General features: G+C 36.5%; 1 long non-coding RNA gene across 2 annotated transcripts in view; it reads left to right on the top strand.

The window, feature by feature from the left end:
- The first annotated feature begins 8,982 nt into the window (after nucleotides 1-8,982).
- LOC129646730 (uncharacterized) overlaps nucleotides 8,983-24,902 on the top strand; it is a 124,190-nt gene continuing 108,270 nt past the window's right edge. Inside the window, exon 1 of one of the 2 annotated variants that reach the window (XR_008712146.1) lies at nucleotides 8,983-9,120. This is a non-coding gene — a long non-coding RNA (uncharacterized LOC129646730). The remainder of the gene's footprint in view (nucleotides 9,121-24,902) is intronic. The other variant, XR_008712145.1, reaches the window with a different exon arrangement.

Here is a 24,902-nt window from a genome sequence, read left to right on the forward strand (position 1 = left end):
ATTCTCCGTATATCATCTATTCATCTCTCCCTAAACCTGCCCCCGACTTAAGGCAACCAATAATCTTTTTACTCTCTCTATAATTTTGCCTTTTCCAGAATGTCATACAGTTGCATTCATGTAGTATACAGCCTTTTCAGACAAGTGGCTTCTTTCACTTATTAATATGCATTTGTTTTCTCCATGTCTTTTCTTGGATTGATAGCTTATTTATTTTTACTGCTGAATAATATTCCATCATCTGGATGTACCACAGTCTATTTATCCATTCACTTACTGGAAGACATCTTGATTGTCTTCCAAGTTTTGGCAGTTATGAACAAAGCTACTGCAGGCATCCCTGTACAGGCTTTTGTGTGGACATAAGTTTTCAGCTCCTTTGAGTAAATAGTTACCCAAATATCCAAGGAACATAATGGCTGGATTGCTTGATTAGACTATGTTTAATTTTAGTTTTGTAAGGATATGCCAAAATATCTTCCAAAGTGACTGTAGTATACTGCATTCCACTGGCATATGGTCAGAGTTCCTGTTGCTTCATGAACTCCCAGCATTCGTTGCTGTAGTATTCTGGGTTTGGTGTTTTTAATCAGTGTGTAGTAGTACCTCATTGTTGTTTTAATTTGCATTTTCCTGATGACAAATGATGTGGAGCTTTTTTCATAGTTTTATTTCTACTCTATATATCTCATTTTGTATGGGGTTTGTTAAGGTCTTTGGTCATTTTTTAAATTGGATTGTTGAATTTATTACTGTCAAGTTTTAAGAGTTCTTTGTATATTTTGGATAATAGTCTTTATTCAAATGTGTGTTTTTCAGTTATTTTTTGATATTCTGTGGCTTGTCATCTCTTTCTCTTCACATTGTCTTTGGCAGAACTGATGCTTTTAAATTTAATGGTATCTAACAGTTTCTTTTCTTTTATGAGTCATGTCTTTGCTATTATACATAAAAAGACATCATACTCATGGTTATGTATATTTTCTTCTATGTTATTTTTTAAGACTTTTATAGTTTTGCATTTTATGTTAAGTCTGTGATGCATTTTGAATTAAATTTTCTGAGGGGTGCAATATCTGTGTCTAGATTGATTTTGGTGGATGTTCAGTTGTTTTACCACCATTTATTGAAAAGACTATATTTGCTTCATGATATTGCCTTTGTTGCTTTGTCAAAGATCAGTTGACTATATTCACTATATTCTTGGCTCTTTATGTGTTCCACTGATTTATTTCTGTATTCTTTGTGAATATTATGGGCTTCCCTGGTGGCTCAGATAGTTACGAATCTGCCTGCAATGTTAGAGACCCAGGTTTGATCCCTGGGTTTGGGAAGATCCCCTGGAGAAGGGAATGGTAACCCACTCCAGTATTCTTGCCTGGAGAGTCCCATGGGCTCAGGAGCTTGGTAGGCTACAGCCCATGGGATCACAAAGAGTCAGACACAACTGAGCGACTAACACTTGTGAGTACTATACTGTCCTGGGGAGTTTGTTCACCAGTGAGAAGGGTTGGTTAAACATGAAACAGTATAAAGAGGAGATGAATGGAGAGAGTAGGGGCCAACGTCTTGAATGGTCATCTACCTGGGCAGGACATCATCCACACTGAGTTTGTTAGCTTGAAGTTGCCCAGGAAGCATCAGTACCAGAAGCCCTTCCTTGATGGGGGTCAGGGAGGAAATATGAGAGATTTTAAGTCAGGATGGGGAACACATGTATACCTGTGGCAGATTCATTTTGATATTTGGCAAAACTAATACAGTTATGTAAAGTTTAAAAATAAAATAAAATTAAAAAAAAAAAAGAAAACAGAGTAAATTTTAAGAACTAAAAAAAAAAAAAAAAAAGTCTGAATAGAGTGTATTATTTCCACAGTTGTAGCCTGTGTTAGAGGGGGAGACTTCAAATATATCCTAATTCTGTCACGCACACATGAATTGCTTGAGAGCTGTTTACACAGGCTCACAGAATGCATTAGGGGCCAGATTTTTGTGAGGCTCAGAAGTATAGTCCCAGTAGTTGTAAACTTGTTTTTAGGAGCAAAAAGTAGGTCATAGACCAAATTAGGTATTGGAAAACCAGAGCTTTAACTGTGAACACCATTCCAGTGCTTGTGGCCTGATCTTGGTGTTATGAAAACTTAGCACAACACCTGATGTTTTAGACAGTACCACAGCACTATGATAAAATATTTGTATGGCCCACTGAGGTAAACAGACAAAGATTTTCAATGGTGAAAGAAACAAGACTTTAGGTTCTTGGCATCCCTAGAATCCCAGGGACAGGGGAGCTTGGTGGGCTGCTGTCTATGGGGTCGCACAGAGTTGGACACGACTGAAGTGGCTTAGCATACTTCTCTGAGGGGCTAGAAAGAATCAATATTGGGACGGGGTGCTCAGGGCTGGTACACTGGGTTGACCCTGAGGGATGGGATGGGGAGGGAGGTGGGAGAGAGGTTCAGGATAGGGAACACATGTACACCCACGGCTGATTCATGTCAATGTATGGCAGAAAACCACTATAATATTGTAAAGTAATTAGCCTCCAATTAAATAAATTAAAAAAAAGAATCAATATTTTGGGTGTGGTCATAACCCGTTTATGACAAACCAATTGGAAAGCTCTCTTTTGAGGAGTACAAATATGAGTTAGAGGTAATATTTCAACTGTTCAGGGTGCTTGTCGTTTTAGGGAAGGGAACATACGTATGTCACACAATGATTTATCAAGATGATAAGAGGTCATAATTTCCAGGAGAAGGATGCTAATATGACTATTAAGGGAAGGGGAAAATATCCCCATGTATTTATATAGTCTTTAGATGATAATTCTTTTTTCTCTACTCAAGTTCTTAGAACTGTAAGTTATATAGAGCCCATGAATATCATGTCCTCAGCATTTCTGACTTGAAGTCAAAGCTGTTGTAAATGTCAGGAACTTCTGACAACTGTTTAGTAATTTTTGCCTCAACATATTTCCATAATTTGCTTTCATAGTAGCTCAGATTAGAAGACAATATATATCTAAGAAATTACAGTTGTGCAATGTATATTACACAGTGAAATAGACATTTTTTTCTCCTTTTTGAACTGTAGAATTCTCAGTGTGACATAGTCATATACAAATATTGAATGGGTATAGCTGGCTTTACGAAAAAGTATATATTTGCTGACATATACATAAATTAATTTTGGTAAATCATGACAGTATCTGTTTGTAATTAAATAGCTCTAGTTCTTATAATAGAAAATAATATGCTATATTCTCATTACAGACTCTTCAGGGATTATAGGAAATACAGAAAGTCATAATGAAGAAATTAAAAATCATGTGTAATTCTCCTATTCTGAGATATCAATAGTTTGATAATAGTCTCAAATATTATCATTTGAGAGAATAGATTTTATTTTGTTGACAATACACAGTTGTTAATAAAAAAAAAGTTGACAAAAATATATATAAGTAACATATAATTATTTATGCGTTTGTTTGTTTAGGCTTTTCAAATATGAGATCCTATTATGCACAATTTAGATACTTGCTTTTTCAGTTACAGTGTTTTCACACGAATGGACATATAGCTGATTTATCATTTATCATTTTTTATATGTCACAGACATATAGCTGCCAAGTCAAAAATCTTTAGTGCATGTGTAGTTTTTTGTCTCTAATAAAGATCTAAGTTTGGAATTTCATCTTTCTTCAACTGTTTTTAAGAATTTGTAAAGATACATGATGTAGAATAAAATTTCTTATTTAAAAAATATGACTTATTTTAATTCTGATTTTCAATGTTTTGTCTTTTGTAAGAATGCAGTGGAAAGCAGACATGATAACATTTTTCAACTTAAATTTTGATTTCTCAAATTTCTTATAGTGTTCATGTTCATTTTAAACTATGAAAATAATTTTGGGGAAAAATTCACTAGAATGGGAATTATAGTTCTTGTGTGCATGTGTGTGCATAGTCAATTGTGTCTGACTCTTTTGCAACCTTGTGGACTATAGCCTGCCAGGCTCCCCGTCCCTGAAATTTTCTAGGCAAGAATACAGTAATCTCTAAGTGCTATATTATGTTTTGTTTTTGCTAAAATTAGGTTATTTGATAATGCAGGCCTGACCTGTCAACTGTTACTGAGCATAGATAAGAAGGCAGTAATGAAGATTTTAATATTTTGCCCTGTGTGCCAGGAACTGAATTATATCCTTAGTTTATATTATCTCATTTTAATTTTGCAAACAATTTCTATTTTAGAAATAAGCTCCTTTATAAAAGTATAAAACTTAATTGGAAATACACACTCAAGTAAACAATAGCTCCCTTAGTATGTGATTACTTTATCTAACTATATTATATAATGTGCTTCTGTTCTTAGTCATGTTTGACTCTTTGTGACTCCAAGAGCTGTAACCTGTGAGGTTCCTCTGTCCATGGGATTATCCTGGCAAGAATATGGGAGTGAGTTGCCATTTCCTATTCCAGGGGATCCCTGATCCAGGGATCACACCCAAGTCACCTACATTGGCAGGCAGATTCTTTACCACTGAGTCACCTGGGATCCCATATTATATACTATTAGTATGTACATTTAGTTGGCTTCATAGACATTTTATAGATAAATGTGAGCTGCTAATTACCTTATTAATTATAGACTACATTATTCACACGCTATTAAACATACATACACATATATGTGTGCATGCAATTTTATCTGTAGATATATACATTTACATTTGTCTATCTAGATATACATACAACTATGTCAAGAGCATCGTGTTTTGTTGCAGGAAGTGAAGCCCCCTAAAGGGTGTTCCAAGCTGATTTTAGGGGATTTCCAGGTGTGGTCCAAAGGGTTTCAGCAAGAGGTTAAGTGGATTTTTCCAGCTTTCCTCCTGGCTCCTTCTTTTAAATTCGCTGCTCTGCTGGAACATATGGGATTTTCTGCTGTTAAATATTTTTGAGTGTTTTACTTGTTTGTGGGTTAAAAGCAAAGGGAAAAACAGATTGTATAAAAGGGCTTACGATTGTCCTGTGTACCTTACAGCCATCTCAAATTTTGCTTTTGAGAGGCAACTATTTTGAAATATTTTATTTTGTGCTTCTTTTTGTAGTTTAAACTTCTGGTTCCTCTCTTGTCATAGTTGTATCAATATCTTTATTTTTCCTTGTAAATGGAATAACATGTTTCCTAGTAATTAATATGCTTAAACTTCTATGTTTAGATTCATGAAGTGCAGTATGTCTTGTGTCTTCCTTTGTAAAATCCACTATTTGAGATTCTCTTCATTCCTTTATCTCTCATTCTCACTTCCATTTCTTAAAATCTGTCAGCTGCGCTTCTACATTTTTCAAGATGGATAACATTAAATTAAATAACATTCTAATGTGTAAGCAATTTTTAAATCTTTTGTGTTCTCTCTTTGGGTTGTTTGTAATACTAATTAAAAGTGAAAAAGTGAAAGTGAAAGTCACTCAGTTGTGTGTGACTCTTTGTGACCCCATATAGTACATGGAATATCTCCAGGCCAAAATACTAGAGTGGGTAGCCTTTCCCTTCTCCAGGGGATCTTCCCAACCCAGGGATTGAACCCAGGTCTTTGGCACTGCAGGTGGATTCTTTACCAGCTGAGCCACAGGGGAAGCCCAAGAATACTGGAGTGGGAGCCAATCCCTTCTCCAGAGGATCTCCCCTACCTAGGAAATGAACCAGGTTCTCCTGCATTGCAGGTAGATTCTTTACAAACTGAGCTATCAGGGAAGCCCATACAAATTGAACACTGGTAAATTCCTTCATTATTGTGATGTAAATATTAGTTCCTATAAAGCCAAGTAGTATTCTGTGAATACATATTTTTCCTTTATATCCAAGCTTTGGGCCTACTTAAAAGAGATTGTCCCCTACACAGGGTCCTGTTTGTACATACTCAAAACTGAGCCATGTATTCATTTTCTTCATATTCATAGCAAGCATTTTTTTTAAGCAGATTTTTTTCTGTAATCACCCTCATAGTCTCCTGTGGAAAGAAGAAATTTATGCTTATTTTCTGTATTTTTAATACTTACCATGTCTATTGCCTGCAGTATATGGTATTCTTCTTTTGAATTTCACTGATTTCCTATTCTAATGAGTTGATTGCTTTAATATTTAGGCAAGGAGATCCAACCAGTCCATTCTAAAGGAGATCAGTCCTGGGTGTTCTTTGGAAGGAATGATGCTAAAGCTGAAACTCCAGTACTTTGGCCACCTCATGCAAAGAGTTGACTCATTGGAAAAGACTCTGATGCTGGGAGGGATTGGGGGCAGGAGGAAAAGGGGACGACAGAGGATGAGATGGGTGGATGGCATCACCGACTTGATGGACCTGAGTTTGAGTGGAGTCCGGGAGATGGTGATGGACAGGGAGGCCTGGTGTGCTATGATTCATGGGGTCACAAAGAGTCAGACATGACTGAGCGACTGAACTGAATTGAACTTTCCTATGCAGGTTTTTATTTTATTTCTCTTTGCCTTTTTATTTCCTCATGTTCTGTTCCTTTTTATGTCCTAAAGTTTCTTCCAAATCTCAAATATTTCACATTATATATTTAGAAATCCAATTCCTCCCTTCTCCCCACACGCTAGCCCCTTGCTTCAGCACTTTCCTGGAGATCTTCCTTACAAATCTGTCTGGAGTGGTTACTCTTTAGGTCTGGCACCAAAATATCATTCTGACATCTTTATCCGCTGCTTTCCTGGGTGGGTGATTTGTTTCCTTATTACTCGGGTTTACTTTCATTTTGCTAATGTACTTTCTTAAGTCACTTCCTAAGAAAATGGGCGATTCACCTAATCTATAATTTGGTCAAACATTAAATTCCAGATGGAAAAACATTTGACTCAGAACTTTAAATGAATTGATCTGTTTTGTTCTAGCATCCTACAATGCTAACAGGAAGTAACTAATCCTTTTATAATTTGGGTGTTTTAAAAATTTCACTGTTTAAATCTAGATGGTAGATTTTTCTTTTTCTAACTCAGTATTAAGTGAGCTATTTGATTTTGGATCATGTGCTGGGAAATATATTGTCTTTTTTAATCTGTTTTCTTTTTCTGAAACTCCTGACTGCTTGTTGATCTATATTAATCTGTTTCATTTATATTTTCTCATTTTCCACATTTTCCTTTCTACTGAAAATTTTTATTTTGAGAATGATCTGTTTGATTTAAAGTAGTTCTTTCTTGCTTTGTGACTTTTTATGGCCTCTTGTTCACGCTTAATCAATCTTAATGAATGTATATGATATCGTAAAATAGATAGCCAGTGGGAATTTATGATATAATGTGAGGAACTCAAACCACTGCTCTGTGACAACCTAGAGGGGTTGGCTGGGGTGGGAGGTGGAAGGGAGTTTCAGGATGGAGGGGACATATGTATACCTATGGGTGATTCATGTGTATGTCATAAACCAGCACAATATTGTAAAGCAATTATCCCCCAATTAAAAATGAGTCAATTTTAGAAAATAGGAACTGGATTGAACTATTGGGTTGGACAAAAAGTTCATTGGGTTTTTAGGAAAAACTCAAATAATTTGTTCCAATTACTTGAGAAATGTGTGAATTTTTCAATGAGCATATTATTTAAAAACTGACCTAATTTATTAATGAAAGAATAAGAAGCTTTTCATCTCTCCTTTTCCATGGCAGGTTGTTCCCTAAATAGTTTCCAGTTTCTTGACTCACTTGTTGTTCAGTCGCTCAATTGTGTCCAACTCTTTGTGACCCCATGGACTGCAGCCTTGACTCAGTAGTATAATATGACTTACATTTCCCTTATCTTGCTGAAGCAAGGTAACTCAGTAGCTATTGTCCAGGTAGATTTTCATTTCACCCAGACCTATAGTTTTATACAAAGTAAATTTCCTAACTTCAGAGAACTTCACAACTATTCTCAATAAGAAACTCTTTAGGCAATCCCAGGAACCAACCCCATGAAAGAAATTCTGCTCTATTACTAAATAGCCTTATTCACAGATTTCAGCACCGTAGATATGCTCCATGCATATCTTTCTATCCTTGTATATTTTGAAATATATATATATATATATAATGAAAAAATCTTAATGAAATATATTTTTCAAGGGTAATAATTAGATTTTTTTGGCATTGTCTTTGGATTCTGGCACTATTCATTTATCTAGAATCTTACTGTATTGCTCTTCATCCTGTTTGTGACGCCAGTTGTCTTGCTTTTCACACTTTCCACAATATTTGGTGAACCCAGAGTAGGCAAGGAGTGAGCTAAGAGGCTGAAAGAAGACAGGAGGAGTCATAGGAACTGCAGACACATTTATTCTCTTCTGGCTGGCACAGCAGCCGCAGAAGCAGATATAGCATAATACAACATAACGGCACACAACCTCTCTCCTGGCCGACACAGCAGCCATAACAGTAGAGCTGTGTTCTCTCCTCTCCTGGCTGACCCAATGGACACAGCCATGAGGCAGCAGTAATGCCACCACTTTTTATGTGGCACTCACATATCCCTGCAGCACAAAGTAGCTCGTGAGCAAGTGAGTACCTCATGACACACAGGGGCAGTACTCTAAGTGATCTCAGCTGTTACATAAACCTTGTGATGTGCATGAGCTGTGCTATAAATGATCTCAGCTGTTACATAGTTATTATTTACAAAACTTGGGGTAAGAGAGCCTGAACACGCCATCTTGGCTAATTTGCTCTCTCCCCTTGTTTGCTCTTATTTTTAAACTATGTTTTGTCTTCTCTAATGGTGTAGGATTCCCTTAAATGGCCTCCGATTATTGAACTAAGTTAACTTTTGAGAATGATTCAATATAAAATCTGAGTGGGATCTCGTCTTGCAATTATTTGGGTTTGTCCTCTGGCAAGGCTGGTGCTGGATGAGTTAATGGATAACTGATCATTGCTCTAAGGCTTTTAAATATCAGAAGTCAGAGGGGTTTTCCTCCAGGTTTCAACACTTAAACTAATTACTAATTGACTTAGTTTGTACCTCTCATAGCATTTTGATCAGTTTTTTAGCGGTAAACATTCTTTCTCGGAGATCTAAATGCTGCTCTCCTTATCTGTCTATGCTGTGGGAGAACTGTGGTAAAGGTAAGGAGAGCAAGGAAAAGTGGGAGTGAAAGGGAGTCAGCTATTCTGGGTGGATCAGTGAACCCTCTACTGTTAGCCCCTCTTAATCACTGCTGCTGTAAATAAAGTTTCTCAGCTTTTCCCTGATCCCATTCTCTCTGTGAATATGCAGAGTGAGTCAACAGTTGTCTCTAAACTGTAATGCCTCCACGAATATTCTGGGCTGGAGTTCTCTTTCCTCACTTCCTTCATCAGTATTTTCTAATCATTTTTTTTCCTCTTTTCTCAGTATCCCATTTTGTTTTATCTTTGTGGAATTATACCTTTTTGTTTTCCTTTATATTAAATATTTTAGCCATTGTCCTTTCTTCTTGCCTTCTTAATCGACCACCATTTTCCTCTCAAATACACTCATATCAGTATCAGTTCAGTTGCTTAGTCCTGTCTGACTCTTTGCAACCCCATGGACTGCAGCACATCAGGCCTCCTTGTCCATCACCAACTCCCAGAATTTACTCAAACTCATGTACATTGAGTTGGTGATATCATCCAACCATCTCATCCTCTGTTGTCCCCTTCTTCTCCCTCCCTCAATTTTTTCCAGCATCAGGGTCTTTGGTGGCCAAAGTACTGGAGTTTCAGCTTCAACATCAGTCCTTTCAAAGAATCTTCAGCACTGATTTCCTTTAGGATGGACTGGTTGGATCTCCTTGTAGTCCAAGGGATTCTCAAGAGTCTTCTCCAACACCACAGTTCAAAAGCATCAATTCTTCCCTGCTCAGCTTTCTTTATAGTCCAACTCTTACATCCTTATATGACTACTGGAAAAACCATAGCCTTGACTAGATGAACCATTGTTGGCAAACTAATGTCTCTGCTTTTTAATATGCTGTCTAGGTTGGTCATAACTTTCCTTCCAAGGAGTAAGCATCTTTTATTTTTTTATTTATTTTTTATTTTTTTTGTTATTTTTTTTAAATTTTATTTTATTTAACTTTACAATATTGTATTGGTTTTGCAATATATCAAAATGAATCTGCCACAGGTATACATGTGTTCCCCATCCTGGACCCTCCTCCCTCCTCCCTCCCCATACCATCCCTCTGGGTCATCCCAGTGCACCAGCCCCAAGCATCCAGTATCGTGCATCAAACCTGGACTGGCAGCTTGTTTCATATATGATATTATACATATTTCAGTGCCATTCTCCCAAATCATCCCACCCTCTCCCTCTCCCACAGAGTCCATAAGACTGTTCTATACATCAGTGTCTCCTTTGCTGTCTCGTATACAGGGTTATTGTTACCATCTTTCTAAATTCCATATATATGTGTTAGTATACTGTATTGGTGTTTTTCTTTCTGGCTTACCTCACTCTGTATAATAGGCTCCAGTTTCATCCACCTCATTAGAACTGATTCAAATGTATTCGTTTTAATGGCTGAGTAATACTCCATTGTGTATATGTACCACAGCTTTCTTATCCATTCATCTGCTGATGGACATCTAGGTTGCTTCCATGTCCTGGGTATTATAAACAGTGCTGCGATGAACATTGGGGTACACGTGTCTCTTTCCCTTCTGGTTTCCTCGGTGTGTATGCCCAGCAGTGGGATTGCTGGATCATAAGGCAGTTCTATTTCCAGTTTTTTAAGGAATCTCCACACTGTTCTCCATAGTGGCTGTACTAGTTTGCATTCCCACCAACAGTGTAAGAGGGTTCCCTTTTCTCCACACCCTCTCCAGCATTTATTACTTGTAGACTTTTGGATCGCAGCCATTTTCTCTGGCGTGAAATGGTACCTCATTGTGGTTTTTATTTGCATTTCTCTGATAATGAGTGGGCATCTTTTCATGTGTTTGTTAGCCATTTGTATGTTTTCTTTGGAGAAATGTTTATTTAGTTCTGTGGCCCATTTTTTGATTGGGTCATTTATTTTTCTGGAGTTGAGCTGTAGGAGTTGCTTGTATATTTTTGAGATTAGTTGTTTGTCAGTTGCTTCATTTGCTATTATTTTCTCCCATTCCGAAGGCTGTCTTTTCACCTTGCTTATAGTTTCCTTTGTTGTGCAGAAGCTTTTAAGTTTAATTATGTCCCATTTGTTTATTTTTGCTTTTATTTCCAATATTCTGGGAGGTGGGTCATAGAGGATCCTGCTGTGATGTATGTCAGAGAGTGTTTTGCCTATGTTCTCCTCTAGGAGTTTTATAGTTTCTGGTCTTACGTTTAGATCTTTAATCCATTTTGAGTTTATTTTTGTGTATGGTGTTAGAAAGTGCTCTAGTTTCATTCTTTTACAAGTGGTTGACCAGATTTCCCAGCACCACTTGTTGAAGAGATTGTCTTTCCTCCATTGTATATTCTTGCCTCCTTTGTCAAAGATAAGGTGTCCATATGTGCATGGATTTATCTCTGGGCTTTCTATTTTGTTCCATTGATCTATATTTCTGTCTTTGTGCCAGTACCATACTGTCTGGATGACTGTGGCTTTGTAGTAGAGCCTGAAGTCAGGTAGGTTGATAACTCCAGTTCCATTCTTCTTTCTCAAGATAGCTTTGGCTATTCGAGGTTTTTTGTATTTCCATACAAATTGTGAAATTATTTGTTCTAGCTCTGTGAAGAATACTGTTGGTAACTTGATAGGGATTGCATTGAATCTACATATTGCTTTGGGTAGTATACTCATTTTCACTATATTGATTCTTCCAATCCATTAACATGGTATATTTCTCCATCTATTAGTGTCCTCTTTGATTTCTTTCACCAGTGTTTTATAGTTTTCTATATATAGGTCTTTAGTTTCTTTAGGTAGATATATTACTAAGTATTTTATTCTTTTCGTTGCAATGGTGAATGGAATTGTTTCCTTAATGTCTCTTTCTATTCTCTCATTATTAATGTATAGGAATGCAAGGGATTTCTGTATGTTGATTTTATATCCTGCAACTTCACTATAGTCATTGATTAGTTCTAGTAATTTTCTGGTGGAGTCTTTAGGGTTTTCTATGTAGAGGATCATGTCATCTGCAAACAGTGAGAGTTTTACTTCTTGTTTTCCCATTTGGATTCCTTTTTCTGCTCTGATTGCTGTGGCCAAAACTTCCAAAACTATGTTGAATAGTAATGGTGAAAGTGGGCACCCTTGTCTTGTTCCTGACTTTAGAGGAAATGCTTTCAATTTTTCACCATTGCGGATAATGTTTGCTGTGGGTTTGTCATATATAGCTTTTATTATGTCGAGGTATGTTCCTTCTATTCCTGCTTTCTGGAGAGTTTTTATCATAAATGGATGTTGAATTTTGTCAAAGGCTTTGCTGCATCTATTGAGATAATCATATGGTTTTTATTTTTCACTTTGCTAATGTGGTTTGATTGATTTGCAGATATATAAGAATCCTTGCATCCCTGGGATAAAGCCCACTTGGTCATGGTGTATGATCTTTTTAATGTGTTGTTGGATTCTGAGTGCTAGAATTTTGTTAAGGATTTTTGCATCTATGTTCATCAGTGATATTGGCCTGTAGTTTTCTTTTTTTGTGGCATCTTTGTCAGGTTTTAGTATTAGGGTGATGGTGGCCTCATAGAATGAGTTTGGAAGTTTACCTTCCTCTGCAATTTTCTGGAAGAGTTGGAGTAGGATAGGTGTTAGCTCTTCTCTAAATTTTTGGTAGAATTCAGCTGTGAAGCCGTCTGGACCTGGGCTTTTGTTTGCTGGAAGATTTTTGATTACAGTTTCAGTTTCCGTGCTTGTGATGGGTCTGTTAAGATTTTCTATTTCTTCCTGGTCCAATTTTGGAAAGTTGTACTTTTCTAAGAATTTGTCCATTTCTTCCACGTTTTCCATTTTATTGCCATATAATTTTGATAGTAGTCTCTTATGATCCTTTGTATTTCTGTGTTGTCTGTTGTGATCTCTCCATTTTCATTTCTAATTTTATTGATTTGATTTTTCTCCCTTTGTTTCTTGATGAGTTTGGCTGATGGTTTGTCAATTTTATTTATCCTTTCAAAGAACCAGCTTTTGGCTTTATTGATTTTTGCTATGGTCTCTTTTGTTTCTTTTGCAATTATTTCTGCCCTAATTTTTAAGATTTCTTTCCTTCTACTAACCCTGGGGTTCTTCATTTCTTCCTTTTCTTGTTGCTTTAGGTGTAGACTTAGGTTATTTATTTGACTTTTTTCTTGTTTCTTGAGGTATGCCTGTATTGCTATGAACTTTCCCCTTAGGACTGCTTTTACCGTGTCCCACAGGTTTTGGGTTGTTGTGTTTTCATTTTCATTTGTTTCTATGCAAATTTTGATTTCTTTTTTGACTTCTTTTGTGATTTGTTGGTTATTCAGCAGCGTGCTGTTCAGCCTCCATATGTTGGACTTTTTAATAGTTTTTCTTCTGTAATTGAGATCTAATCTTACTGCATTGTGGTCAGAAAAGAGAGTAAGCATCTTTTAATTTCATGGCTGCAATCACCATCTGCAGTGATTTTGGAGCCCCCCAAAATAAAGGCAGCCACTGTTTCCACTGTTTCTCCATCTATTTGCCATGAAGTGATGGGACCAGATGCCATGATCTTAGTTTTCTGAATGTTGAGTTTTAAGCCAACATTTTTACTCTCCTCTTTCACTTTCATCAAGAGGCTCTCTAGTTCTTCTTTGCTTTCTGCCATAAGGGTAGTGCCATCTGCATATCTGAGGTTATTGGTATTTCTCCCAGCAATCTTGATTCCAGCTTGTGCTTCTTCCAGCCCAGCGTTTCTTATAATGTACTCTGCATATGTTAAATACGCTCACATAGAAGATTATTTTAGGAGCAGTAATGAAGGTCAAATAAAAATAAGGGATGAGAAGGAAGATATTTATAAGAAAGGATCATATTCTGAACTTTGTGATATTTACATGGCACTTATGACTTGAAAGGCCTTTGAGAAATAAAGCCAAATGACATTAAAATGGTGTACAGTTTCTGAAAATGAATGTTTTTTCTTTCTTTCTTTAAAATAATTGTGCATTAAAAACACAGTGTTTTTTTTTTTTTTATTCCCTTTGTAAAGAACTAGTCACATTACATATATGCTTCTTATTGTTTTATGGAATACATTGTGGTTAGGCAGATTAGGTTACAGGTTTGAATCCAAAGCATGACTTAAAAGAACATGTTGAGCATCAAAATGAAGGCAGTTTAATAATATGAGAGATCACTGTGAAGAAGTCATGTTATGGGCACATCTTATTTCAATTACTATAGTAATTGACCTGTTTGTGGAACTTTCACATGAAAAAGGATGCCTTAAGGGAACTAGTTATATACACTTTTGTTCATGTCCCTAAAGTGGGTTAACAAATGACAGGTTTCATTTATAGTGATTTCTATGGATAATATTGCTTTCTCAATTAATACAAGATAAAGTTAAAATATACATTTATTTTATCAAACATTAAACAGCAAAAGCAATATTCATTGGTGTACATTTTTCATTTATACTATTTCTCAGCAGCACTGTTGCCTAGAGTGTGACATATCTCCTACTCACATTTGTAATATATGTCAAAATGGCAGTGATGTTTATTGCTTTCTTTTGGAACTTACTCTTCGCACAAAAGTAAACCCTGGATAGATAAATTTGATCTGATGATGAAGGATAAGAACAGTGATATGTATTGTTTGGATAATCTATCACAAGACACTGTCAGATAATCCCCAGAGAGTACACTTATACTTTATATACTGTATTTTTCTTCAGAGACAGTTATTACCCATTTTTGAGATGACAAAAAGAGAGTAAAAGAAAATAGGTTGCTGTATGAAGCAAAGATGAGTGTATTATCACTCAGGAAGAGTGTTGTTATAAGCTGGAAGGCACAGAGACACATTTTTATTTTAAAAGACAAAGGCCAAGAAGGTATTCAGAATTTACACAGCAATGAAGGATGTGAATGTGGAAATCACAGTTGCCTTGATACTCTTGAATTTAAAAAATTTCCTGAGTTCATTCTATGCAACTATATCTTGAATTATTCTGTGTTACAAGAGGTTCTTATAGTTCTTATAACTATATAAGTTCTACATATAACTGTAATTCTATATAATGTAAAACCCTTATGGTGTTTCTAGAAGCATCAAATAATTGCTACAGAATGATATCTGTGTTAATTTTAATAACTTTTTGTTTTTAAAAAATTCTTTTCTGGAAATTTAATCATGATTTCCCAAAGGCACTTTTAAAAAAGAAAGAAGCAATATCTTAAGCATGCATGTTCACATGCATACACAGAACCATGAGCCTGGTTATTTGGTGTATAAATAGGAAAACCAGTTTTGGTACCAGGTATCACAGAGCCACTTCCCTCTACTGTTGTTCCCATACCCCCAAGTGTGCCATTCTCCAATGTCTGACCCAAGACAGAAGATTCCTTAGGCTATTCATTTTGCTCCTTTGCTGACATGAAGTTAATGGCTACTGTAAGTCAAAGTTTAGCCCTTTGGGTACCATCTTCCAGAGTCCTGGTCTCCAGAGGTGGATGTAATATCACCAACTGCAGCCTCAGTCTAAGATGAGAGTTCAGACTTCCTAAATATTTCCCCTATCCATCAGAGTAAGGCTGTCTTCTCCCTAGTATATACTTCTTTCACCTCAAACACTTAAGGCTTGTCTTTTATTGATTCATTTCTTCATGGGACTCAGGCAGAGGAGTAATGGTATATGGCTACTATTGGTTTACCATCTTTATCTTATTTGGGGAAATGATTCATTATTCTCTCTGGGTTTTGTTGATCAGGACAAAATTGTCTCTTATGGTACATTCTGAGCCAAAACATTCTTGCCACTTAAAACCTGAGCATTTCTCTGGCCTTACTTTATATTTCCTTCTCCAAAGGTGGAACTGTGAAAAAAAAAAAAAAAAAGTTCCCATTCACAGACCAAAACCTGCTTTACTTTGTTCAGCTCCCAATAGTAGGTATGCTGCTGCTGCTGCTGCTAAGATACATGTTAAAACCTATTTTAACACAGGATTAAGTTACCTTAGAATTAAAGACATAGTGTAACAGGGTAATGAAGGTTGAAGACTGGAGAGGATAGTGTTTGTACTCAGATGCCAGGTTGGCCACATACTAGCTCTGTGGCCTTGGTTCAAGTGGATAGCTTATCTGTGCCCTAGTGTCTCAAGAAGCCCTTTTTTTTATTTCTCATCTATGTGGTTTATAATAGTTATTGAATAAAGATGGTGGTGGTTTAGTCATTGTGTCTGACTCTTTGTGACCCCATAGGCTCTAGGCCACCAGGTTCCTCTGTCCATGGGATTTTTCAGGCAAGAATATTGGAGTGGGTTGTCATTTCCTGACCCAGGGATTTAAACAGAGTCTCCTGCATACTTACTGCTTTCCTTGCACATACATTGCAAATAATTTTGGCAGTTTTATACTAGCCTTTTCAATTGTTTTAATTGGATATAATAATGTCCATCAGAGAAGCTTTAAATTTTTTTTTTGTCAAATTCATCACTCTTCTTATTTTACTGTTTTTTTTCTTGATACTTTCATAAAAATTTTTCCGTATTCAAATATTATTAATCCCAAGTTTTTTTCTGGTGCTTTCATGGCTTTATATATTACATTTGTATCTTTAATTTATCTGGAATTTATTTTGGCATGTCTGGTATGAAGGGCTTCCAAGGTGTCACTAGTGGTAAAGAATCTGCCTGCCAACGCAGAAGACAAAAGAGACACAGGTTTAATCCCTGGGTGGGGAAGATCCCCTGGAGTAGGAAATGGCAACCCACTCCAGTATTCTTGCCTAGAAAATTCCATGGGCAGAGGAGACTGGTGGGCTATAATTCATGGGGTCACAAAGAAACAGACATGTGACTGAGTGACTGAGCACATCCGGTAATAGGTTATAATCCAGCTATCTTTTTTCCTATGTCTATGAAGTGACTTGTTTTTCATTAATTTATAAAGATTTTTTAAATCCACAATTTAAACAGACCAAAAATGTTCTCAAACTTTGTATTATGTGTTAGCACTACTGATTCATTTCACCAATGGTAGTATTCTTACCCATAATTTTGCTTCTCTGTCTAGAAAGCAAATATTATAATCTTTTTTATACTGCCATCATCTCTAAATTTTCTCCGTGAACTGTCCTTAAAAGGTTAGGACTGAAATCTATCTATCTATCTTACTATCTGTCTATCTATCTTCCTGCTTTGAAAGGCCTCACTCATTGGGATATTTTCTTTGATATTTTGATTTTTGAATTGCCAAAGTGGTTTTTTGTATTATAAATGGATTTAAGGATGGAATGTCAATAGATTCTTAGTGGATTTGTGACCCCAAAGCAGTGACAGCAAGGACAATGATGCTACTCTCCAGGGATAATTGCTGTATTATATTTAAGATATATTCCATGATATTTCAAATTTAGTTATCAAAAGTGAATATCTTATCTACTTAATAATGATTATTTAGGAAAGATTGACCTGGTGGCTATCATTAAATTATTCAGTGCAGATTTTCTTTGCTGTATGTAAAATTCATGTAATAGTACATGTTATTTTCTAGATAGTGATTTTTGGAGTGGAGACCAAAAGCCCTTATCTCTTATTATGTAGTTAAATAATAAAAATCTGATATAGAACAATGAGATACAGTGTGTTTAATGATTATTTCATTTCATTTAGTTTTTAAAATTCTTATGGAGTTTAATATAATTTAGTTTAATATTTATTAAATATAAAACAGATTTATAGAATTGTCTCACATTGTACCTATTAAGTTCAGTTTCAGTTCAGTTGCTCAGTCGTGTCCAACTCTTCACAACCCCATGGACTGCAGCACGCCAGCCTTCCTTGTCCATCACTAACTCCTGAAGCTTGCTCAAACTCATGTCCATTGAGTCGGTGATGCCATCCAACCATCTCATCCTCTATCATCCCCTATTCCTCCTGCCCTCAATCTTTCCCAGCATCAGGGGCCTTTCCAATGAGTCAATTCCTCATATCAGGTGGCCAAAATATTGGAGTTTCAGCTTCAGTGTTAGTCCTTTCAATGAACATTCAGGACTGATTTCCTTTAGGATTGACTGGTTGGACCTCCTTGCAGTCCAAGGGACTCTCAAGAGTCTTCTCCAACACCACATTTCAAAAGCAATTCTTTAGCACTCAGCTTTCTTTATAGTCCAACCCTCACATCCATACATGACTACTGGAAAAGCCATAGCTTTGACTAGATGGAACTTTGTTGGCAAAGTAATGTCTCTGCTTTTTAATATGCTTGCTATCCAGGTTGGTCATAGCTTTTCTTCCAAGGAGCAAGTGTCTTTTAATTTCATGGCTGTAGTTACCATCTGCAGTGATTTTAGAGCTCCCCAAAATAAAGTCTGTCACTGTTTCCATTGTTTCCCCAAATATTTGCCATGAAGTGATGGGACCAGATGCCATGATCTTCGTCTTCTGAATGTTGAGTTTTAAGTCAACTTTTTCACTCTCCTCTTTCACTCTCATTAAAAGACTCTTTAGTTCTTCGAGTTCTGCCATAAGGGTGGTGTCATCTGCATATCTGAGGTTATTGATCTTTCTCCTGGCAATCTTGATTCCAGCTTGTGCTTCATCAAGCCCAGCATTTCACATGATCTACTCTGCATATCAGTTAAATAAGCAGGGTGGCAATATACAACTTTGACATACTCCTTTCCTGATTTGGAACCAGTTTGTTGTTCCATGTCCAGTTCTAACTGTTGCTTCTTGACCTGCATACAGATTTCTCATTCAGGACTGAAAATAAATTTGAACTCAACTGATTACATCAAATTATGTATTGTAATGTTTTTCATCAAATAACAAAGTCATATATATTTAGGCCAAAGTTGGCAATCTTTAGAATCCTAATACAACTCACTAGTTCTATAATCTTGAACAAGTAACTTAACCTGTCTGGAACCAGCTCACTTTTCATGTAGTTAACCTTTTCTCCTTGTATTAAAGGCAGATCTGCCTTTATCTGAGCTTCCCTGCTGGTTCAGTGGTAAAGAAGCCACCTGCCAGTGCAGGAGATGTGAGTTTGATCCCTGTCTCAGAAGATTCCCTGGAGAATAAAATGGCAACCCACTCCAGTATTCTTACCTGGAAAATTATATGGACAGAGGAACCTGGTGGGCTATGGTCCATGGGGTTGCAAAGAGTCATATATGATTTAGTGACTGAACAACAATTTGCTTTATATCTTTTATCCTTTATGTCTTTTAGTTACTGGTAATAAACGTGATGTCTAAGAATTATCTTAAGTCATTCTTAGATTTTCAATCAGGTGTAGCTGAAAGTACGCTGGGCTTAGAGTCATAAGCTCTTAGTTTTAGTCCAGGCACTGTTATTTATCAGCTGCTTAATGTTAGACAAATCACTTAATATCTTAATATTAGTTAAAATCACTTAGTATCACCAACTCAATGGACATGAGTTTGAACAAACTCCAGGAGATAGTGGAGGACAGATGAACCTGATGTGGTATATGGTATAGTCCATGGGGTCCCAAATATTTGGACATGAGTTAGTGACTGACAACAACAAAAATCACTTAATGACATTTTGCTGCAGCTTTTTATAAGTTAATCAGAAAGATTATGAGCAGGACTAAGTGGGCAACTGAAAGCAGTTTAGGGGTTTAGAAAGTTGATGGAGTAAGAAGAAATGTTGGTGGCTAGAAGAGGCATTGGCTAGGCATGGAGATGACATAAAAGATCAGTGTGGCTCTTTTCTGAAAGTAGTCAAAATTTTTTGAGCCCATACATTAAGCAACAATGATATTGGGCATTTAGAAAAATGTGTAGTACTGTGGACTTCTGATACTTTATCATTAAATCTATAAAATTTAAGACAAATAAAATTACTTTTAATTTATTATATTTTATAATTATAGAATAATTATAGAATTATAGAATAAAATAATTATAGAATAATTATAGAATTATAGAATAAAATAATTATAGAATAAAAAATCTAATTATTATATTTTATTATATTTTCTAATTACATAAAATATAATAAAATATAATAATTAGATTATTTTATTCTCATCATGCTATTAAACTTGACTAATGTCTTAGCCAGTCAGGAAGTTAATGAGTTATTTAAGGGTCAGAAATACTGGTTATATTGTATTACATATTATATTTCTTCATGTTACCCACAGCTAGCAAATCTTTGTCTGAAATGCTATTCCTTTCCTAATACCATTTAATTCCTTTTCAAATACCATTAAATTCCTTTACTTTTATGGTAATATTTGCACTAATCATGATTAGTGGCAACTCTGGACTAAATCTTTTACATGTCTTCATCTGCAGTCTTTCTCTTCTTAGTATGACATGTAATACTTTGCAAAAATGAAAGCCCTCTTAGTCGTCAGGCATTTTCATGAAAAGTATGAGGTTGTGAGTCATATTGCCCATGCCTTATTTATTTCTAACTTGGGACCTTATGCAAATTAATTTCTCTGATCTTCAGTTTTATCACCTCTAAAATCAGTTTTGTAATAACCACTTTAAAATAACTTTTATTAGAGTTAAATAATAAAATGTCTATAGAATTTAACCAGGTGCTCAGTACTTGACAAACCTTCATATTATTACTATTAAGAATCTTTCTATATTTTTTATAGAATCTTTCTATATTTTAGTTGTTTATTAAAAATATCTTTCTCTTCATTTTTCAAGCTTTGCCTTCTTGCTTAAACCCAATTTATTCTACCACAAATCTGGTAAATTGAGAGTAACTACAGTCCCCAATCCCATAAATACATCACTCAGTCTTATAGACCCTTGACTTGTTCTTCCTCAGTGAGCTTTTCCTTTGAACTCCAATCCCACAGTCATGCCCCAGTATTTTATTTTACATGGTTAGAGAAATTTCAGTGCTTATGTTATGGAGATGTTTGGTAGATCTTGGTTTACTTTGCAAAGTGCTCTCTCCATCTGTTACTTTATCTTACTTGGGCTGTCTCTGCAACCTGGGAAGGCCCAGAGGTTTGGCGTTCCCATACAGGGAGCGGAACCCAGAAGACCTGAGTGAAAACCAGGAATCCTGACCTCTAGTTTTATCTATAAGATAGCAATGTTAATGCAATTGAGAAGCCCGTATGTCAGTTCTGGATCTGAGGGGTTCAAGTGATGTTATCATGTTTTCTTTGTTTTGCTTCAACACTGTCTCTTTCTCACTTTGCACTTCAATTTACCTCACTCTTTTGGCTCTTGGAGTCTGGTTTTATTTTCAGATATGTGTTAGTAAGGAGTTCTGCCCCTTTCCATTGTGCACTGAGTCTGTACCAAATTCCCATCACCTTCCAGGAGCTTTCTTTCGGGTGTTCTGATGTACCTCTTCCCCTCCTGTGATTGGGCTTTTGCATATGCCCTAACCCAGCTTCAGATCATCTGCCTTTGAAAGTGGGGTACTGTATTTACCTAATAGAAATTATTCTCTAAATCATGACTTGTTTTATTTATTACTAATGTAACATAAAATATAAACCACAGAAGCTTTCAGATTAGTGAACCAGAATGCATCTATGTGTCAAGCTTCAAACTCCAGGGATAGAAACTTCTAAGTCTGGGACCTTACCCTATATATCTCTTCATCTGGCAGTTCATTCATATCCTTTTATGTTAACCAGTAACCTAGCAAGTAAAGGGGAAAAAAGAACATAAAAATACACCATATAAAATATATGAATTTGAGTTTTATTTGGAGAGATCTTTTCGAATTAAATACCTTTAAGAATTCCAGTTGAGCTATTTCAAATCCTGAAAGATGATGCTGAGAAAGTGCTGCACTCAATGTGCCAGCAAATCTGGAAAACTCAGCAGTGGCCACAGGACTGGAAAAGCTCAGTTTTCATTCCAATCCCAAAGAAAGGCAATGTCAAACAATGCTCAAACTACCGCACAATTGCACTCATCTCACACACTAGTAAAGTAATGCTCAAAATTCTCTAAGACATGCTTCGGCAATACGTGATCCGTGAACTTCTAGATGTTCAAGCTGGTTTTAGAAAAGGCAGAGGAACCAGAGATCAAATTGCCAACATCCGCTGGATCATCAAAAAAGCAAGAGATTCCAGAAAAACAGCTATTTCTGCTTTATTGACCATGCCAAAGCCTTTGACTGTGTGGATCACAATAAACTATGGGAAATTCTGAAAGAGATGAGAATACCAGACACCTGACCTGCCTCTTGAGAAACCTGTATGCAGGTCAGGAAGCAACAGTTAGAATTGGACATGGAACAACAGACTGGTTCCAAATAGGAAAAGGAGTACGTCAAGGCTGTATATTGTCACCCTGCTTATTTAACTTATATGCAGAGTACATCATGAGAAATGCTGGACTGGAAGAAGCACAAGCTGGAATCAAGATTGCCAGGATAAATATCATTAATCTCAGATATGCAGATGACACCACCCTTATGGCAGAAAGTGAATAAGAACTCAAAAGCCTCTTGATGAAAGTGAAAGAGGAGAGTGAAAGAGTTGGCTTAAAGCTCAACATTCAGAAAACTAAGATCATGGCATCTGGTCCCAACACTTCATGAGAAGTAGGTGGGGAAACAGTAGAAACAGTATCAGACTTTATTTTTTGGGCTCCAAAATCACTGCAGATGGTGACTGCAGCCATGAAATTAAAAGACGCTTACTCCTTGGAAGGAAAGTTAAGTCCAACCTAGATAGCATATTCAAAAGCAGAGACATTACTTTGCCAACAAAGGTCCATCTAGTCAAGGCTATGGTTTTTCCAGTGGTCATGGATGGATGTGAGAGTTGGACTGTGAAGAAGGCTGAGCGCCGAAGAATTGATGCTTTTGAACTGTGTTGTTGGAGAAGACTCTTGAGAGTCCCTTGGACTGCAAGGAGATCCAACCAGTCCATTTTAAAGGAGATCAGCCCTGGGTGTTCTTTGGAAGGAATGATGCTAAAGCTGAAACTCCAGTACTTTGGCCACCTCATGTGAAGAGTTGACTCATTGGAAAAGAGTCTGATGCTGGGAGGGATTGGGGGCAGGAGGAGAAGGGGATGACAGAGGATGAGATGGCTGGATGGCATCACTGACTCGATGGACGTGAGTCTGAGTGAACTCCAGGAGTTGGTGATGGACAGGGAGGCCTGGCGTGCTGCGATTCATGGAGTCACAAAGAGTCGGACATGACTGAGCAACTGTACTGAACTGAACTGACCTTTAAGACTAATGAATTCCTGTTTACTTTAGATATCAGCTTCCTCAATGCAGTTTTTTCTGACTCCTCATTCCAGGTCATGGTCTTTTGTTATTCTCTGCTTCATAAAATCTAGATCCTTGTTTCTTTTCTTCTTAGAACATTATCTCAGTTTATAATTCTACCTTTATTAATAATATTTTGATTAATGTCCCCTTCCCTCATTGCAAGCTCTGAGAGAGAAGGGGCTCTATTGCTTTTTGGTCATTACTTCATCTCCAACCCACCATAGAGTCCAGCTCATAGTGAGAAGTGATTTTTGAGAGTATGAATATAAAGAGCTATTAAGTGAGAGAGGTGGGATTTCAAATCAGATTTGACTCTAAAGGCACTATTCCATGGTAATGATATATTTTTAGCTTATTATAATAATTACCACACTGAATGTTCAGAACTTGTCTTGGACATACTTAAAAATAATATATGAATGCTTAGGTTTTCTAGTTTAACCAGACTATTTTTTTCATAATTTGTAATACTAATAAAATGAAGAATCTTGGTGAGAGAGATGGTGGATGCCTATGGAGAATTTGGGAGGATGAGACCCTTACAGGCAGACTCAGTGATCATCTCTGCCTGTATGTTTGTCTTTGGGAGGTCAGAGGGTAGAGCACAGCCCCTGGTTCCAGTTCTGGAGGACTCAGGCCCCACGCATTGAGTGGGGCACTGACTGCTTACCTTGCTCCTGTTTTGGCCCAGCTGCAAAGTGGAGTAGCCCAGTGAGTCAATAACAATGAACTAGTTCCAGGGGAAGAATATATGCATATCGGAGAAATATTCGGGTGGGTTTTGTGTTGTTTGCAGTTGTGCCCAAAAACATTTCAGAAGGAAGCAGAGGAGATTTTGCATTAAAAGTGAGTTGGTTGCTGCTGCTGCTCCGTCACTTTAGTCGTGTCTGACTCTGTGCGACCTTCTCAGTTCAGTTTAGTTCAGTCACTCAGTTGTGTCCGACTCTGCGACCCCGTGAATCGCAGCATGCTAGGCCTCCCTATCCATCACCAACTCCCGGAGTTTACCCAAACTCATGTCCATTGAATCGGTGATGCCACCCAGCCATCTCAGCCTCTGTTGTCCCCTTCTTGCTTCTCCCTCTTGCTCTCCCTGTCTCTACTGTGACTCCTAAGATTTTAGTATGTAAATGCTGTCCATAGCCAGGAATCCCTAATGACATGTGGATGATGTGTAAGCACAATTCTCTAGTGAAATTGAGGTCATGCACTATTATCTGCAGCCTTTTCTCTCTTCACTATGAAGATTGTAGTATTTTTATGTAATAGAAAATACAGAAGAATTTTGCTGTATTAATTTCATTGCTTTGCTTTGATGTTAACAAAATGTTGATCTACTATTTTAAAAAAGCATGTATATTTCTTTTCAAAATCCTAACACTTAAACACCTTAAATACTATTTATTTCCTTTGGTTTTTAATATACCCACTTATATTTTAGTTTGTAGAATAATATCAAGACTACATTTTCTCTATATTTGTCTTGCAGTTTATAACTTTGATTCTTATATATTTAAATGATATTTAATAAGATTAAAGTT

This window comes from Bubalus kerabau, chromosome 3, assembly GCF_029407905.1.
Source record: "Bubalus kerabau isolate K-KA32 ecotype Philippines breed swamp buffalo chromosome 3, PCC_UOA_SB_1v2, whole genome shotgun sequence".
Lineage (NCBI taxonomy): Eukaryota > Metazoa > Chordata > Mammalia > Artiodactyla > Bovidae > Bubalus > Bubalus kerabau.